A 17,558-nucleotide genomic window follows, 5' to 3' on the forward strand; every position below is an offset into this window, starting at 1 on the left:
TGTGATAGAAACCCTTAAGAGAAAGTGAAGGAATTTCACAGATCTGAACATCAACTGCCAGGGAAAGAAGTTTGCCCAGAAAGTGCTTCAAAGGGTAAGGAGGAAGCTTATCTATGAGAACACTGTGACTACCACAAAGAACACAGAAAGAGGCACAGAGCTGGGGTCTGGATGGCTGGGATGGCAAGGAAAACCTTGTGGGCGCCTGCAGAAGCCAGGCTGGCCTTTGTCATCAGGATCAGCAGTGTCAGGAGTGTGAGCCTGAAGGCCTAAGAGGTGCTGCAGCTTCTTTACTCATTTTTTTTTTTTTTTTTTTTTTTTTTTTGGAAATGGAATCTTGCTGTGTCATGAGGCTGGAGTGCAATGGTACAATCTTGGCTCACATCAACCTCTGCCTCCTAGGTTCAAGTGAATGTTCTGCCTCAATCTCCCAAATAGCTGGGATTACAGGCACCTGCCACCATGCCCAGCTAATTTTTGTATTTTTAGTAGAGATGGGGTTTCACCACGTTGGCCAGGCTGGTCTCAAACTCCTAACCTCAGGTGATCCACCCACTTCAACTTCCCAAAGTGCTGGGATGACAGACGTGAGACACTGCGTCCAGCCTAGCTTCTTTACCTTTGCTGTGTCTTCAAAGAACTGTTGTTAAGCTCTGCAACGCTTCAGTTATGCTGAAGCTGGAGGGCTCAGATGCTGCCTTGCATGGGGAGACCTAAACGCAGAGTCAGTAAATGAACTGATCTATGGACATGGTTATGGCAAAATCAATGGGAAGCAAATTACCTTGACAGAGAGCTTTTTGATTGCTGGACCTTGTGGGAAATACAGCATCATCTGCATCGAGGGTCTGACTCCTGAGCTCTATACTGTTGGAAAACGCTTCAAAGAAGCAAACAACTTTCCAGGGCTCTTCAAGGTTTCTCTATGAGCTCGAATGAGGGACCACCTACTTTATGGAAGGAGATGCTGGCAGCAGGAAAGACTAGACCAACAAACTCATTAGAAGGATGAGCCAAGGTGCCTCCCATGGTTATTGTAAACTGGTCAGTTAGAAAACAGTAACTACTTTCAAATCGAAAAAACATTGAGATGCAGGAAAATACTTAGGTTCTAGTTAGATACATTGGCTTTGATGTAGGTGTGTACTAATTAAATTAATAGATATGCAAATATTATTCTTAAAGTTTATCTTTGCATGGAGAATATTTTTAAATAGCCTTTTAGCACCTAGATAAATTTTTGTTATTCCTTCAAGACAAGAATTCTGTTGTACGAAAGTCACTGTTCACAGAAGCATTGACTTGTCACCAAAGTGCAGCAATGTTTTCGCACTGATGTCGAGATTATGGAGTATGGCTTCCTTAGACACAAAAATTGAACAATAATCTCTCCCTTGCTTATGTTTAGGAGTTTTCAGTTATATGTGACTTTGAAGTAAGCCTGTAAGGCAGTCAAGTCTTACTTGCCTAATTTTTTTCAAGTGAAGAAACTGCATCTGAGAAAGCTGAAGTGGCTTTACTGCGGTATCATAGCTCCCTTGGTGACCTAAAAGTGGACTCCAAAGTTAACATTCAGATCGGAAACTCTTGGCTCAGAGCAGCCCATGCAAGTACCTGAAAATGTAATATTCAAAGACACTTAACATTAAAGTATGTTCAATAAAGCCAGTCGAGAATATAGAACCCATCTAGACATCATCTTCATCAGACAGTGAAATTAAATTAGATTTCCCTGATAACCAGCTTTAGTAAGCCCATTTGCATTACGAGTATGAGATTAGAAATGGAGTAATTCAGTAATGAATCTACCTGCAGAATTTCTGAGCAAGCATTTGGGTTCAAGTCAGTCTTCATTCCAATTCAGAGTAATAAAGTTTCATCTTTAATGTGGACCTGAAGGTCACACGGTCTAAATCCAAGATTCAAGTCTAAACCACCGAGCTTCCTCCAAAATGGCCATCCAGCCACTCTCTGAGCAGTATTCTTCTGCTCCCCCTGGGAAGGGAAACTGACTGTAGTCCAAAGCATCCCTTTCCACATGAGATTATTCTGTTCCTAAAGACCACACAAGACTCCTCGATCACCACTTGACAGCTCTGTATATTTTCAAAGCTTGCATCCTTTTCCCCTTTGACTCTTACCCACTTCCTGTGCCTGTTAATCTAGCTTCTATTAATTGTAAAATAGTTTGCCCTTGATGAATGGGAGTTGATAGATTTGTTCCATTCTTAACAGAAAGACACAGGTCAGGCCAGGTGGAGAAACTTGCAAGAATGGAAGTGCCCCTAGGATGGGGCTGAGGCTGTACAGGAGGGAGAGTGGGGCTCTGACTGAGAGTAAAAACTAAGGTCAGAGCATTTGAGTCCAAATCGGACCTTGCCACCAAGTTTGGCTCCAGAGGAGGCTGAACTCAAGAAGGGATCTCTGGCTAAGGTAATGTGAAGCCTGGGTACTGCAGGACCACGGACATCTCCTGAGGACCTATGTCTCCCAGAACTCGACATTTTTGGGGTCACAGGCCATCTCAAGCCAACATTATTCTGTTATCCTCTCACCTCTCCTCAACCACTGCCACCAGATCTCAGCATCTTCCTCATAATAATTATTTTGTCAGTTTAATCAAATGAACTAAAAGCTATCTTATTGAAATATTCTAGTGTGTATTGCCAGAGAGAGGAGGGGAAAGATATGAAGAAGCAGAAAATTAAGGCAATGAAGAAGATGAGGGTGAGGAAGCAGGAGGAAGAGGAGGAGTTGAAGGGGATGAAGAAGATGAAAAAGAAGGAAGAGGAGGAAGAGTTAAAGGTAATTAAGGAGGAGGAAGAGGAAGGGGAGATAATTGTGATGAAGGTGAAGAAGAGAAAGAGGAGGAGATGATGGCAAGGAAGTTGAAGAAGGAAGAGGAGGAGGAGTTGAAGGTGGTGAAGATGAAGAGGAAGGAGGAGAAGGAGATGAAGGTGATAAAAAAAGATGAAGAAGGAGGAAGAGTAGAAGGAGAGGAGTTGATGAAGGTGATGATGAGGAGGAGAAAAAGGTCATGAAAATGAAGAAGGAGGAATAGGATGAGCAGATGAAGGTGATGAAGATGAAGGAGGAAGAGGAGGAGATGATAATGATGAAGGTGAAGAAGGAAGAGGAGCGCAAGTTGAAGGTGATGAAGATGAAGGAGAAGGAGGAGGAGATGAAAATGATGAAGAAGATGAAGGAGGAAGAGTAGAAGGAAATGAAGGTGATGAAGATGAAGAAGGAGGAAGAGGAAAGAGGAGGAGAGATGAACCTGATGACAAGGAGGAGAAAAAAGTGATGAAGAAGAAGAAGGAGGAAGAGGAGGAGGAGATGAAGGTGATGAAGAAAGTGAAGATAAAGATTAAGGGGAGGAAGAGATGAAGGTGATGAAGAAGGAGGAAGAGGAGAAAAATGAAGATATAGATGAGGAAGAGATGAAGGTGATGAAGAAGGAGGGTGATTAAGAGAAGAGTTCATTTCCAATCACTACTTTTGTAAAACTTCCAACTGCCTACAGCCTGCCCTAACTGGGGGGGGGTCACCACACCCTCACTGGATGTCCTAAGTGATCCTTGAAGAGAGGCAGAGTGGAGTTCTGCTAGCCAGGCTTTTGTGAGCCCTTCAGAGAAGAGCAGTCCAACAGACTGGGTCCAGACCCCTGTCCACCAGCAAAGTAGTCCTGAGCTGCTCCTCGCTCAGGGCAGGATTAGCTGCACCCCAGAGGGAAGCTCATCATGCCAGCAGAGCCTGCAGGAAAATGAGCTTATGTTGATCTTCTTTCTTTAAATAAACGCACATTATCTACACATGTGGAAAAGATAGGCGAAGTATTTATTTAGCCAAGAAGTCCATATGCAAAGCTCAAGCAGAGCCAATTCCTGAGTAACAACCACAAACATTGTTTATCAGTCAAAGAGTAGCCACTTGACTAGAGTAGTTACACCCTAAAGGAGAGGATAATAGAGTTCTCTGGATGCATTGTTGCTCTTTAAAGGAACAATGCCCTTTCATACTCTCCAGGGAGCATTTGATAATCCACTCCCCTGTAGTGCTGGCCTGCTGCTAGTTCAACCCAGGGAGGAGGATCCAAAGGCACACAGCTGTGCAGCTCTCCAGATGCCATCTCTCTTCTATGTCAGGGAGACAGCAGGATGTGCCAGCCTGGCCCTCAAATGCCCAGGAGCTCTGAGATTAGGAGAACACCTGATGAAGAGGGTTTCAACTCTTGGGATGCAGAGGGAGGACGATACAGACTGAGAAGCTGCAAGTATTTATTTAGTGTGAGTTTTCTTTGCCATGGTGCAGAGGACTCAAGAGCTGGGATGTAGAGAAATGGACCTTGCCCAAGACCATAGGAACCCACCTCTTGCATCAGTGTGACATGGATGTGAGACCTGGAGTCAAAGGAGATCGTTTTGAAGCTTTAAAATTTGACTGCCCTCTTGGATTCCGGACTTGCAAGGGCCCTATAACCCTTTTGTTTTGGCCAAATTCTCCCATTTGGAATGCCTGTATTTACCCAATCCCTGTACCCCCATTGTATGTAGTAAGTAACTAGCTTGCTTTTGATTTTACAGGCGTGTAGCTGGAAGGGACTTTCCTTGACTCACACGAGACTTTGGAATGTGGACTTTTCAGTTAATGCTGAAATGAGTTAAGAATTTGGGGGACTGTTGGGAAGACATGATTGGTTTTGAAATGCAAGGACATGAGATTTGGGAGGGGTCAGGGGGTGGAATGATATGGTGTGGTTGTGTCCCCACCCAAATCTCATCTTGAATTCCCACATGTTGTGAGAGGGACCTGGTGGGAGGTAATTGAGTCATGGGGGCAGGTCTTTCCTGTGCTGTTCTTGTGATGGTGAATAAGTCTCATGAGATCTGATGGTTTTGAAAAACAGGAGTCTCCCTGTACAAGCTCTCTTTTTGCCTACTTCCATCCATGTAAGACGTGACTTGCTCCTCCTTGCCTTCCACCATGACTGTGAGGCTTCCCGAGCCACGTGGAACTGTAAGTCCAGTTAAGCCTCTTTCTTTTGTAGATTGCCCAGTCTCGGGTAGGTCTTTATCAGCTGCATGAGAACAGATGAATACAGACCTCTACAGGCTTATCCATCATGATGATCATAATTATTCATAGTGTTACCATGGGCTGGCACCGGTGTTCAAGAGGCTACCACCAGTACCTGCCACTCATCATCCCAGGCAGTCCCTAGCAACTCCAGGAGAAAGAGGCAGATTCTGTGTCAGAGAGAGCAGGGTTCTCATAGTGCGATGTGGGCAGAGTCAAGAGAGTAGATTGTAGCACACAAGGAGTCTGAGATGGACCTGGCCACGCACAAAGGGGCAAAGGCATTCCTGGTGGAGGGAGCAACTTGCACAAAGGCTTGGAGGTGTGGGACAGTGCCCAAGCAGCCCGATCACAACTCTTGGCTCCTTATGTTCACCTCCAGATCTAGACTCTGTGCAAGGGCCACGCCCTCCCTGAGCCATCACACGCTGCAGGAAGACTGCCCAGCTCTAGGCCGGCTGGCCTGGCTCAGACCCCCCACCAGCTGTGTCTCCACTATCTCTGAGGCTTCATTTTCTCCCCTGTAAAATGGGAATAATTTTATCTACTGTAAAAATTAAGGAGTAGAAATAATGCCCATTAAGAACCTATCAGTGGCTACAACCAGCAATGCAGCAATATTGGTTTTCACCCAACCCGGAGAGGAAAAAACAATTGAGGCGTAGACTCATCTTCAGAAAGCCGAGAGAGGAACATAGGTGCAAATCTGTTAATATGATGATGATGATGATCACCCTCCATATCATCATCTTCTCTATCAAATATCAGTTCATACATTATAATAATATATATTATCCCTAGTAGAGCTGAGAGGAAATTATAGTGGGATTCCTGAGGATAAATTAGTTTTCTTTCCAGAACACTGTGCTTAACTTAGAAGTCATTATGCATCTACGGGTAGAAGCATTCCTTAAATATAACCCAGTAAATACATGTGATGTTCTCCATAGCTATTAATAGCCTAACTCTATTTATTAAAGGAAAAAATGAAACAAGAAAGAAAAGGTAAATCTAGACTAGCAGAGGGTTGATGCACTGAGGCAGAAGCCTGTTTATAAAGGTCAGAGAAGCCCCACTTCGGAGTATACCCCCTAAGGGCCAGGCGCCTCCTGCTGACCCTAGACCCGGCCTCAGCTCAGGGTCAGGTGAGTGGTAAACCACCAATAGCAGTCAGATAAAACCTCCACTGGAAGAAAATTCCCTGCCACCCCTCTCTGCACAGGGCCTGGCACAGAGACAATATTCAATGCATGCACATTAAGTTAACAAACGTTTCTGGGAAGTGTTTCCTATCCTCACTGTCTTTGGCTGGCATAGAATCCTATGCAACTCCACAGCACACAGGGGTAACCTGGGGCCCTGTGACAGCAGAGGGGGGAAGCAAAGGGGTAAATCTTCTTTCCCAAGAGGAGTTTGAGCCACTTTCCCTTCCAAGTTAAAGGGAAGGGAGGGCCTCCCACTCCCCAGTTGGGATCCCCATGCTCCAGCATTTTTCACCACCTTCCTCTTCCCAGGATGGGCCCCCGCATGCCTTCACCAAAAGGCAATATTGTCCACCTGGTATCTGTAAAAGCCAGACACAATGGCGGGAGCCCTGCCCTGGCTCGGTTACTCCTTTGCGGCTGACACGCCCACACCTGAGTCCCCTACACTGTGGAAGTGGGGAGTGGAACTGGAGACCCCAAATCCTACTCTTGCTGTGACATTCAGGACTCCCCAGCAAGGATGGCTGCATCAATCCCCCACTGAGTTGAGCTGCGGAGACCAAACTCCTGCCACAGGTGCTTCAGCCATGTGTTTGGCCTCCTTCACGATTCTCTGAAGGGAGGTTCTCCAGATGGATCTCCCAAGTGAGTAAGCAAGGGTCACTCAGTTCCTCACCCTTCTCAGAGGCATGGCTGCACATTCTGTCCTCAATTTCAGGATGTTCACAAAGAGAGGACAGAGCGAAGGGTCCAGCAAGTGCAGAAAATTACACCCAGCTCTAGTTCAAGCCAAGAATAAGCATTCATGAGTGTTTTTCACAGGGCACCTTTCCAGCTATTCTGGGCGTTTGTGTGCGTGTGTGTGCGTCCACTGATGATTCCCTTCAGTGATGATAGTGAGGGTAGTGATGATGAGGGTGGTGATGATGATGATGACGATGGTGATGATGATGGTGGTGATGATAGTGATGATAATGATGATGATGATGGTGGTGATGATAGTGATAATGATGATGGTGATGGTGGTTGATGATGGTGATGATGATGATAGTGATGATAATGATGATGGTGATGATGATGGTAGTGATGATAGTGATGATAATGATGATGTGATGGTGATGGTGATGACGATGATGGTGGTGATGATGGTGGTGACGGTGATGATGGTGGTGTGGTGGTGACAATGATGATGGTGGTGATGGTGATGGTGATGATGATGATGGTGCTGATGATGATCGTGATGGTGATGATGGTGGTGATGATGATGGTAGTGATGATAGTGATGATAATGATGATGGTGATGGTGATGATGATGGTGGTGACAATGATGATGGTGGTGATGGTGATGGTGATGATGATGATGGTGCTGATGATGATCGTGATGGTGATGATGGTGGTGATGATGGTGATGGTGATGATGATGGTGATGGTGATGATGGTGCTGATGCTGATGGTGTTGGTGATGGTGGTGATGATAGCTAACATCACTGAGTTTTTATTATGTGCCAGGGACTCTGCTAAGAGCTCTACTTTCAGTATCTTATTAAAGTACATAAATTTGATTTTCACTTGTTTAAAGGATTTTTCTTTGAAAAAATTATACTGAAAAAATATGAATACACTTTCCTAACTATTTAAAATATTCTTTGAAAAGCAGAAATCACCTTAGACCCATCAGAGATTTGTCCCAATTCCCTGGGTGTTTTGAAAAAATGTGTTAAGATATTAGAAGCAGTACTGTCACTGTTCCTCTCTCTCCTGTGTGTGTGTGTGTGTGTGTGTGTGTGTGTGTGTGTGTGTGTTGTGCAGGTTCTCTAGTGTGAGTGCCAGCTCTTCTGCACACCCGCACTTTGGTCCACGTGCCTGTGCCCCTTGCAGGTGTGTGGCACCAAGTCCAGATCTGCCTGAAAGCCTTCCCTCCATTCCCTTTTGTTTTCCTCTGCTTAGTTGGGAAGGAGGAATGGCAGGCCTCTGTGTGTTCCAGGAGAGACAATTTAAAGCAACGCTGGCAGAACAAAACCCTGGCCTAATACCTTTCCAAAAAGCATATTGCTTTTTGTAGCTGCAGCAGCTGAGAGTCCAACAGCTATTCCCCAGACAACCGAGCACACAGCATGGCTATTTTTAGACTATATCACACCTAAGAATCTGTGCAGAAAAGATACTGTGCCAAGCGGACATGCTCTCCCCTCCTCCAACAACCACTTAGCCTGATGCAGAAGGAGCAGGCTGCCTGCATTTTTTCTTAATATATCAGATTCCAGCAACAATATGCCATTCTCTTTGAATTCTTTTCAAGTGTCTGGTATATGTTTGTACCTCTTGATAGCTATTATTACAGTGCCGGAGTCAGTCCAACGCCAAATGACAGAATGAAAACTGAAAAAATATAACCATCACGTGTACTTAACTTTGTGGGCAGAATATCACTACATCTGGATGTCTGAGCGCATTTTGATGTTTGACTGCATTTTCAGTTTTCACTGAGATGTTTGGCATCAAGTGGGATATTCACACCCAAAATAACATTAACATGGAGATATGCAAAAGCTCTTTACATTATAAAGTAAAATGCACTGGCACTTTTCAAATGTTGGAACCAATACAATTTTTTCCAGGGATAGGATGTACTTGCTGGCAAATGTTCACTTTTGTTAACTTTATTACCTTCATCACCATCGTCATCATCGCCGTCACCATCAACACTATAATCGCCATCACCACCATCATCATTACCCTCACCATCATCACCATCACCATCATCATTGCTATCTTCATCATCACTACCAGCTATGATCACCATTAACCTCAACATCACCACTACCATCACCATCATCACTATCATCACCATCATCATCATCACCACCAACATTATCACCATCATCATTGCTATAATCACCATCATCACCATCACTGCCATCACCATTCCACTATCACCATCATTATCAACACCATCACCATCATCATCATTACCACTATCACCATCACCATCATTATTACCACTATCACCATCACCACCATCACCACCACCATCATTATCATCACTATCAATTAACCATCATCCGCACCACCATCATCATCACCACCATCCTTATCACCATCATTATCGTCATTCTCCTCACCATTAATGACTATCACTATGACCACCACCACCATCATGACAATAACATCATTACTATCTGTAGTCAGTAAATGGATGCCCAGTTCTGTGCTCAGTATGTTCCACAAATTATCTCTAATCCTGACAGCAACCTTGCATCATAAGCACTAGATCCTTTTTATGTATTTAGTTTTCAAATAAGGCTTAGAGAAGTTACCGTGACTTTTTTTGAAACTAAATAGCTGTTAACTGGTTGGACTGAACCCAGTTTTGTGAAACTCCATAGCCCTTTCCATCACACCAGCTTGTTCTCTAATATGCTTAACTACCTCAGAATCATGGACTGGACAATGATGAGGCACCTCAGTAGCCAGCTCACTGCCCTCTTGAATGGCTGAGGGAGTTGCTTCTGCATCAAGTTCTTCTCCCAGCCCTGTCTCCCCTTCTTCACAACATAGCCTCCTGTGAGTGTCCCTGTAAAGCCAAGCCTTGTCTGGGACCTGTCTCCTGGCTGTGGACTCTGGACAGCCTCGGGCCAAGACCTCCCAGCTTCCTGTATTGGCATCTGGCTCTTATAGATGCTTAGCAAGTATTTATTGGCATAGGCCTGTATTGACCTAATCTCAGTATGGAGCATGCTTTGTATGAGGAAATAGCTGCCTCCGTGCCAGGGAGGCCATGTCTGAAGTCATGCTCCACAAACTGTCCAGGTGGCCTCAGAGCCCTTGACATCTGGGAGTCCAATTGAACTCCTCTCATCCCTCACCAAACCCTACTGGTATTACCACTAAAGTATTTCTCAAACTCACACTCTTCTTTTCCAGGTTGCCTTGATATCATTTTTTCAGAATACATACACCAATCTCTAAATACGTGCCTCACTTGGTCTTCCCATCTATGGAAATGGCCTCACTTTGGACTCAACTTTTCACAGGAAACAAACACATGAAACCTTGCAACTGTCCTTGACTCCTGCCTCCACTTTTTAAATTTTTTTGAGATGGATCTTGCTCTGTTTCCCAGGCTGAGGTGCACACTGGAGTGCAGTGGCACCATCACTGCAGCCTCAACCTCCCAGGCTCAAGTGATCCTCCCACCTCAGCCTCCCAAGTGGCTGGGACTACAGGCACACACCACCACACTCAGCTATCTAAAAAAAAATATTTTGTAGACACAGGGTCTCTCTATGTTGTCCAGGCTGGTCTCAAACTCCTGGGCTCAAGAGATCCTCTCATCCCAGACTCCCAAAGTGCTGGGATTACAAGCATAAGCCACCGTGCCCCATGGCTCTTCCACTCTTTCCCCAAGCCCTGTACACAAGAACCATCAGGCCCTATTAGCTGCAGCTTCACCATAGAGCCTGACCTACTGCTTCTCATACCCTCACTCTGCTGAGGCATCCAGGCACCTCTCTGTCCCTTGGCCTGCTGCAGCAGACTCCTGACCAGCCTCCTGTAGTGCCCTCCAACATCTCTGCCATCTGTCCTCCACCTGGCTTATAATTCTCCTGCTTATTCCATTGCACATCATATCAGTCGTAAAACAGCAAATACAGTCTCCAAGGCCCTCGGTGGTCCAGCCCTTCCCATCTTCTTCATGCTCTTTTTGGCCATCCCCACTTCCTTCCTTCAGCAAATGCCACACACGACTCCAGCATGCAACCATTCTTTCCCCACTTGGAGCTTCACTGCTGCAGCCATGACAGCATGGAACTCTTTCATGTCCTGCCTTGCCTGGCTGTCTCCCCATTGTCCCTGGGTCTCAGTTTGAAAATCGCTTTCCTGCCCCGGCATCCCAACCCCCACCAAGCTGAAATCAGGTTCCTTTCTTATCAGTGGTCACAACATGCATCTGAATGTGTACATGTGTATCTACTTGTCTTTTCACTTTTCTGTCTCCTTCCACCTCCGCCTGGACTGGAAGCTCCCTGGGGCACAGGCCTGGCCTTGCTCCTCGCAGAGTTCCCAGCCCTGATGGCAGCACCTGGGACCCAGCAGGACTCAGTGCACATGTGCTGGTTGGATGGATCAGCGACACAAGGGAACAGTCCCTGCCCTGCCGTCCTTCCAGGTCTCTCTGAGGCTCATGTCAGGGATGTTTGTCACATTAAGGCAACGTGTGGTTCTAAACCAGTGAGGAGTCAAACTTTAGAGGTAGCACCCACGTGAGGACAGATATGTCCTGCTGGCTAAAAAGAAAGGGACCTAAAATACACCACACATTATACATGAGTTCCCATGATCAATGCCTTCACCAGCTTCTGAGATGGTATTTATTTGTACCAATGCATGGATGAGACACTGAGGCGCAAGCAACAATTTCCCCAGGGTACAATCCAGCAGGAAAGTGAAGAACCAGGACTCGCAGTGGGTTCAGCCTGGAGTCCGGGCTGCCCTCCTCCCTTGGTGTACATCTTTTCCTTTCCAAACTATCTCCATGGGCACGTGGAGAGAGGCCATGCACAGCCCTGCTCAAGCTGCCCTTTCTAACTGCAGGTGCTTCACTGAGACATCATTGCAGCCTCATAGCCTCCTCGACAAGGGCAGCACCTATCCAGCATGCTCACTGGACATCTCTGCAGTACTGGGACTCATAGGTTCTGCTTGAGAAACTTCCAGCATCCTCCCCGCAGCTCCATCCTGGAGCTGCTGCTCCCTCCCTCCCAAGGTAGGCCTTGGACGCCCCCCCGCCCCCCGACCCCCATGTAGGGCAGTTTGCAGGCAGATTGCTCTTCTGTGTGGTTGGCTCCCTTGGAAGGACGGGGAGACAAGCAGTCCCTGAGAGGCCCCCAGGGGTGGGAGACGGACAAGGTCTTGTCAGTCCTATGGTCTCCCACTCCACAGAGGCGGCCCTGAGTGCAGAGCAGGAAGCCAAGGGGATATCAGGAAGCCTGTCATTCACCCAGAATGACAGCTAGAGGGGTCTGCCTATATACACAGAACCCGCTCTTTTGTGAGGCCTTCACGTGGGGCACTTCACTCAGCAACTTTGGATACAGGAGCTGATTTCGCCTTAACAACAATGCATTGTAGGCAGAAACATTTATGGAACTTCCACGGGTGCCAGGCATCATGCAGGCGCCATCACAGGCAAATGCACCGAGGCGTTTTAATTCTAAAGTGCAGGCTCTGCAGTGTGAGTCCTGGGGGTGGAATCCCACTGTGCAACCTTGCAAAAAGATTATGATGATGACGATGATGACGATGATGACTGATGATGACGACAATAATGAGAATGACACTGAGGGCATCAGCCCCTGGGCTCTCTGCTCCTACATTGTACAACAGCGTTGCACTTCCCTGCCAGTGCTTTACCTCACAGGGAAGTTGCTGACACTGCACAAATAATTCAAATAAAACCCTTAAAAGAGTGCCGATCACATACTGAGGACTGGATCAAGGTTAGCAACGAGCAGTTTCTCCTTCAAGGTGAAGACTCTGGGTCCCAGAGAAGTTTAAAATGCACCCAGAGTCTGTAATCCCAGCACTTTGGGAGGCTGAGGTGGGTGGATCACTTGAGGTCAAGAGTTCAAGACCAGTCTGGCCAGCATGGCGAAACCCATCTCTACTAAAAATACAAAAACTAGCCAGGTGTGGTGGCGTGTACCTGTAATCCCAGCTACCGGGGAGACTGAGGCAGGAGAATTGCTCGAACCCAGGAGGCGGAGGTTGCAGTGAGCCAAGATCATGCCACTGCACTCCAGCCTGGGCAACAGAACAAGACTTCATCTCAAAAAAAAAAAAAAAAAAAAAAATGCACCCAGAGCCCAATGCCGGGAATGGTAAAGAGCCAGGATTTGAACTCTGGTTCTCTGGAGAGCTGTGTCCCCACTTCTTCAACTCTTCTGACTGTAGGCCCAAGGGACAACGTCCTGAGAGCATTTGTAAAGGTCATGTCACAGCAGAGGCTGGGAAATGTAAAATACAGGCACGTCAGAAGAACATACTGGGGGAAATGCTATAAAAATTTATTTCTGAACACGTGGATCCTACTGCAGAAGTGGGTGGCTGTGCACATTTGTTTAGCGTGGTGATGGGAGGGTGGAAGTGGAGCAGTGACCCCACAGACCCTGAGTTCCAGCCTTTCCCCAGCATCGGCTGGTTTTGAAATCTAGGATAGAGTCTCTGCTCTTCCAAAACAACCACAGCTGCATGAGAGATCTCTAAGATTCCCCTCTCACTTAACACCCTGCAGAGTTCCCTCTGATCTATGCGCATTGGCCCCAAGGCCCCTCCCACCAGCCAACCATCCAGGAGGAAGCCCCTGCCCTCTGATAGGACAGGACAAGACCGGAGAGGAAGCCTCCACCTGCAGAAAGGCTGCCACCCAGCACCAACCAGCCTTGCCCTCAGCCTTGCACAGGGGTGGACGACATCACTGCTGATTACCTTCAGTTCCAGCTGTCCCATCATCCGCGGGCCACCCAGGGACAGGCTTTGGGGCATATCAGGCCTCCCATCCCAATGCCAGATCCAGGTGCGGACTCCTTACTCCTGTTAAGGGAACTGTCTCCACGGGCCTCCTCTGCTGACTGTCCTGGTGCCAGCCCTGCAGCCCTCCCTGCCGGCAGCAGGTACTCCCATGGAAAGCACTCACCTTCCCCCTGGTGGGGCAGAAGCTCACTCCCAGAGCTTTCCACCATGGCCCAACACATGGTTCTCTGGCTAGAAGAAGGAAGCAAGTTCTTCTCTTTAAATCTTTCTAGTTTCTCCCTTTAAATCAATAGAAAGATGATTGATAGATTGTTATAGAAGATATTGATAGATAGATAATAGAAATGATAGATGAAACATAGATAGATGATAGGTAAATAGGTGACAGATAATTGATGGATGATAGATGATAGAGATGATAGGTAGATAAATAATAGATATATAGATAATTGATAGATGATAGATACATAGAGATGATAGGTAGATGATAAATATATAGATAATTGATAGGCAATAGAGATGATAGGTAGATAGATGACAGACAGATGATAGAGATGACAGGTAGAAAGACAGATGATAGATAGCTAGGTACATAGATGATAGAAAGATACATAGATGATAGAGATGATAGGTAGATAGATGATAGATGATAGGCAGATGATAGAGATGACAGGAAGATGATAGAAATGATAGGTAGATAGGTGATAGGTACATAGATAACAGAGATGATAGGTAGATAGACAATAGTTATATGATAGATAAATGATAAAGATGATAGGTAGCTAGATGATAGATAGATAGATAGATAGATAGATAGATAGATAGATAGATGATAGATTAGATAGATGATAGATTGATACATAGATACATAGACAGATGCATAGATACATAAATAGAGAGAGATAGACAGAACAACCCATACATCCATATGCCAATAGCCAGGCCAGCCAGCTCTTGGCCCTGTGACTTTTGACCACCCTACCACCCTGTTCTTGCCCTGGCCTCCTGGAATCCATTTCCCCATCCGCACATTTCTCACCTAGCTCACTCTGGCTCCTGCCCTATTGCTCCACAGAACTCACTGTCACCATGGTCCCTGTGGCCGCTGAGTTGCAAATCCTAGGGTTCTTTTCAAGCACTCACACGCGTGGCATGTGGCCTCTGGGGGCAAGTCCACAGGGACGGCCCCTCCCACTGGCCCTGCCTCACCTGCTCCTCCTTCCCCAGCTGCTCTGCACCTGCCTACTGTCCAGCCACCCCACCTCCTCCTCCTTCCCCAGCTGCTCTGCACCCGCCTACTGTCCAGTGCTAGACTTCAGCAGCACCCCTTTAAGATGCCCAGTAAGTCTTTCTCCAATTTCTTATGAAAGGTCCTGGAAAGATGTGAAAATGTGAAAACCTGTATCACCACTGAAAAACAAAATTGGAAGTCTGGCAAGAAAAGAAGGACTTTAGACAAAGTTGCACAGAAAAACAGTTATGGGATGTTTGTAGAAACAGAAGGAGCCTGCTCACATGGTGGGGGTGGGACGCGCTAGCAACAGATCATACTGAACCATCTGTGTAGGCTGCACTGGGAAATTTATTTTTCCAACACCTCTATCCATCAAGCACTGTTATTATTTCCATTTTATAGAGGAAGAGGCTGAGGCCCAGAGAGGTTAGATGCATGGCCCTAGATCACATAGCATGCAAGGGCTGAGGCAGGGCTTGCTTGGAGAGCCTGTGTCTTAACTCTTGAAGCACCTGCCATCTGGGCCACGAATGGCAGCGTGGAGAGGGGAGGTCTGATCCCTCCACCAGCTTTGAGTCTTCACCTCAGGTGCCCCTGATGCAGAAATGCAGCATTTCCAGCATCGCAAATCCACACCCCTCTGCTATGCTTACCATCCACCTTCTGGGGCAGCCAGATGTGGGCCTCCTACCCCTAGCACAGAAGTGTGTTTCTTTCATGGCCAGGTAAAAGTTCCCAGGCAGAGGTGGGGGAGGCACAGCTGGTAAGCGCTGAGGACTCAGGAGACAAGGCTCTGTGCGGGGCAGAATCTGGATGGGCCTCTCTCCTGCAGAAGGCAGCCTCTTGCCTTCCTTCTCTTTCCTTTCTTTTCTTTGTTTTTCTTTTCTAAAGTAAACACTATTTAATATCATGTAGATTTTACCTACAAATATCTTGCTGTGCATCTCCAAAAGAAAGGTCTTTTAAAAAGCATATCCACAATATCATCCATATCCAATAAATGCTTGCGTGTTACCAACTATCTACATTTTAATTTTGCTAGTTCACATCCGAATCCAAATAAGACCCATATTTTGAAACTGGTCGACATGTCTCCAAAAGCTTTTCATTTTTTCGGTCCCGAAGTCTCGTACTTACGCTCTTTCTTCCCTTCGTGCTACATGGATCAACAAAGCAAGGTGGTTTTCCCTGTAGAGGCCCCTGGAGTCTGTATTTTGTGTTTTGCTGTCCCAGGGCTCCTGCAAACTTGGAGTTAGATCTGGGGGCTTGATGGGATTCAGGCTTCAGGTTTTGGCCAGACGACCTCCTACGCTGTGTTGTGCCTCCATGGGGGATTTGTGATGTCTGCTGAGCTTCTGTTTTGTAATCTCAGTAGTCACTGAGGAGTACAACACGTCATTAATACAGTAAGGGTGGAAAAGGATGACGCTCTGATTCCAACATTAATTCTTCATGTGGCAGCTGGACTATTTATGTAAAAAAGAAACCTCCCATTTCAATTATCTGCTTACTTAGAAATAAAGTTCTTATATGTAAAGCAGGGAGAAATACTTATTTTTTCCAAGGTTTTACAATAATGAGTAGTTTCCCTGACATACTCCAATAGTGACCAGTTTTTTACTTTTCATTTTCATAAATGCAAGGATTAAATCACATTTAATGTGTTGTATCCATTCAAGGCAATCAGGTTATCGATGCTAACATTGGCCTATCTTTGGTTGAGAGAATCTCTTCAAGTCTGGCTGAGTTCTTTTTTTTTTTTTTCATTCATTCATTCTTCTTTATTTCTTTTCTTAGGTTTTAAAAAATGTAGTAAAACACACATGATGTAAAAATTTACCATGGTAATCATTTACAATTCAGTGGCACTAAAGCAAATGCACTATGCCATGTGTCTATCACCATTACCTAATTCCAGCATTTTTCATCGCTCCAAACAAAAACGTATACGCACCTGTTCTTAGCAGCATTGTTCCCAATAGCCAAAAGCTGGAAACAGCCCAAATGTCCATCAAGGGATGAATGGAGAAATAAAATGTGGCATATCCATGCTTTAAGAAGAATGCAGCTCTGACACCTGCTACAACATGGATGAACCTTGCAAACACGCTAAGAGAAAGAACCAGGCATACAAGGCCATGTGTTTTCAGAATCTTTTCCGCATGGCCCCAAGAGCTATGGCAGCTTCCTTACTTTCTGGTACAAGATATTTGGGTCTCCTGTTGTACATTTTCTAATGCATATCCAGAACTAACCATTTCTCCAAGACTCCCTGGTTGCTTTCAGTGGTAAATTGGATTTAGCGATCACAGCCTGGGGATAAGGGTTGTTCCTTCATACGGAGTTGTCATTTACCTCCTTGCTTTTGAAGAAAGTTTTTTTTTTTTCTTATCCTTGTTGCTGTTACATCATCAATCTCCTATAGGTCATATTAAATATCCTATGTCCCATGGCCCACACAACTACTCATTTACTTTACCCCATCACACACACACACACACACGTGTCCA

This window comes from Rhinopithecus bieti, unplaced genomic scaffold, assembly GCF_001698545.2.
Source record: "Rhinopithecus bieti isolate Rb0 unplaced genomic scaffold, ASM169854v2 scaffold_32081, whole genome shotgun sequence".
NCBI lineage: Eukaryota > Metazoa > Chordata > Mammalia > Primates > Cercopithecidae > Rhinopithecus > Rhinopithecus bieti.